At 37.0% G+C, this 3,027-nt stretch overlaps 1 pseudogene; it reads left to right on the forward strand.

Moving 5' to 3' along the window:
• The first annotated feature begins 1,327 nt into the window (after positions 1-1,327).
• On the forward strand, positions 1,328-2,516 carry LOC131067487 (coronatine-insensitive protein homolog 1b-like; annotated as a pseudogene).
• The last annotated feature ends 511 nt before the right edge of the window (positions 2,517-3,027 follow it).

Here is a 3,027-nt window from a genome sequence, read left to right on the forward strand (position 1 = left end):
TCCTATTCAATCATCCATCCCCATTTTTTCATCCTATCTAATCATTTATCCTTCTTCCAATCCATCAAACTGAGCTTTCCCCATCTACCTGATCTCGCACTAACTTGTGCCTAATCCAAGCACCCATCCATACTTTTCTAATCAAATCCAGCAACAATCCTCTCATCTGTAGACCTCACACATCCAACTTGTCTTTTGTCATCCATCAATCAATCCATCACCTGCCCATTGGGATGTATCCTTCCATAGTCTGGCAGTTTATCCAAATCTGTATCCTACTCTTGGTAAGAGATGTAAGTTGTTCATGTGCATGTTGTTTGCATGCTTGAGCTTTTCGCTTTGTTTTTCATCTTGTGTCCTAGGACTATGCTTGTTCAGGACTGCCTTGATCATCCTATATCTTGGTATGTCTTAGCTGGTGTATAATGGGGCATAGTTTTATAGCATGGTGAGTTTGAAGGTCTTCCTTGTATGAATTGGCAACCCTGCATTAGTGTTTATCAACACTTGCATGATTGTGTGCAAGACATTCCTATTTGACTGAGCGTCAATCCACGCCTCAGATCTTCATATCATCTTGGTTCTTCTAATCAGTGGTGTAGACTATCCATGGCAATATCAAATCTAGGTTTGCTATCTATACTTGCTCAACAAGAAATCCAATCCATTTATCATTTCTTTGTCTCATTTCATTCACAACACTCCAACTCATCCTACTTCCCTCTTTCATTATCTTCATCCTTTCATCACTTATTCTTCTAATTCCTTTCAAGAGCACACCCGTGTTCTTCAAACTCGCGTGTACTCTCGAGGGGGCATACCACTACTTCCTCGCCATCCTTCCTCCTCACCATTCTTCCTCATCTCATGACTGGGGCATCATGCTACTAGTTCTTATCCTTTTCTTCATCTCATGATAGGGTCATCATGCTACTAGTCCTTATCCTTTTCTTCCACTATGTTTTATTCTTCTTTGATATAACATCATTTCACAACGCTATATCAAAAAAGGGCAAAATTTAGACACCTAAAATTAATATTTAATTAATTTAAGCCTATCAACATAATTAATTAACTTAATTGTGTTATCCTTATTCTTCTCAATGTTAATTATAATCTAATTTAATTAATTCTATCACTTTTGCCCAAGAATTAATTTATCAAATTAATTATTTCCCTATTCTTTCAAAGTCCCCTCCAATAATTATTTCCTCTAAACCCACTCAGTTAATTACGCCGAGAGATGTTCCTATACAGTCGCAGCAGGGGGAGTGAAGGATAGAATAAAAATGGAATATTTCGTGTAAACACTAAAGAAAACGGAAACATGATGGAAGATCAAGCACTACTACGATGGAAGACCAAGCACCGTCTGAAGCTGTGTGGATCATAATGTAAAACTGTTCATAATTAAAAACGTAACGTAAAAGATAGCAGTTACATGCAACGATTGGAATGAAGAAAGAAATAAAGGAAATTTATTGTCTTTAAATGAAATCGTTGTCTCTGATATATATATATCAATTTTCATTCTATTTGCAATCGAATTTTACCCATTCCATGTGAAACAAGAGTAGATCCAATACAGGTGAGCAGATTCTATATATGTAAGTTTTGTTACTGGTTCCACAAGATATAAGCAATTCAGCACTTGAGACTGTTGGTGAATTTTGCAAGAATTTGAGGGATTTTCGGTTGGTTTTGTTGGATAAAAAAGAACAGATCACTGATCTGCCACTTGATAATGGGGTCATGGCTCTGCTGCGTGGATGTCACAAGTTGAACATATTTGCATTATACGTGAGGCCTGGAGGATTGACAGATACAGGGCTTGTTTATATTGGGAAGTATAGCACAAATGTAAGGCGGATGTTATTGGGATTTGCTGGAGAAAGCGACTAGGGCATCCTTCAACTTTCACATGGATGCTCAAAACTGGAGAGGCTTGAAATGAGAGGTTCTTGTTTTAGTGAATCTGCAATAGCATCTGCAGTGCTAAATTTGAGATCATTGAAGTATATATGGGTACAGGGATATAAAGCAACACCAAGGGGAGAGAGACTTCTGGGTATGTCACGACCATTTTGGAACATAGAGTTTACCCCACCTCAAATATAGTCGGAGGGACAATTGGATGGAGATATTATTGAAGAAAGCCCAACACAAATACTAGCTTACTATTCTCTTGCTGGAATGAGAACAAATAATCCAGAGTCTGTGAAGCTTTTGTCATTTCGTTGATAAAAGTTAGCAGCAGCTTAAGTTGGAGTATGCATTTCAACCAACATGATTGTGTCATGGAACAGATTACAGTATGCAGGGAAAGGATACAGGCAGCTGGACCATTGTAGTTATTCCACTTAACGACGCCGTCCAATACTTAGGAGAAAGAAGTTTGCCAATTTCCTTTCTGTGCACTTTTGCACGAGCTTTGGTAAAAGGATCTTTTGGCAGACAAGAAGCCCTTTCTCATTTCTTCTCTACTGCATCTGCTTCCTGGCACTAAGAATCCGTATACAGAGGTATGGATTTGGAGACTGCTATTATGCATTGTGCTTGAACAGTTTAGGCTAATTCCATTCCATGCGCTCAGATTCAACCTATAGGTTCTCTAAGGCCTAAAGAATCTCTTAAGCAGTTTGATGCTTTAATTAATAATTAGATCTTTAAGAGCCTTTGGAGCTGCTAATCCCAACACTGAAGCGGGCATTCATGAAGCTTGAGTTTTTTTTGTCAATATTGAAAACCTGCACCTTTAATGAGATTTTACGAGCAAGCCCATTTTAACAATTTGCATATTGCATGTTTTAAACTTTTCATATGTTTCAAGCGATTGTAATGTTTTATTTTTATGTTTGCTTCAGATAAAAACCTTATCTTTATCAATCCAGACACATCGTTGATTGTACAACACAATATTTAGGTGAGTTTTTTGTTTAATATAGCATGTTCTGATTATGTCATTTTTTAACTTCTTTTAGATTTTGCCTTAATTTTATCATATAATAAGTTTTTCTAATTTTAAAT

The sequence above is a fragment of the Cryptomeria japonica genome, chromosome 10, assembly GCF_030272615.1.
Source record: "Cryptomeria japonica chromosome 10, Sugi_1.0, whole genome shotgun sequence".
Classification (NCBI taxonomy): domain Eukaryota; kingdom Viridiplantae; phylum Streptophyta; class Pinopsida; order Cupressales; family Cupressaceae; genus Cryptomeria; species Cryptomeria japonica.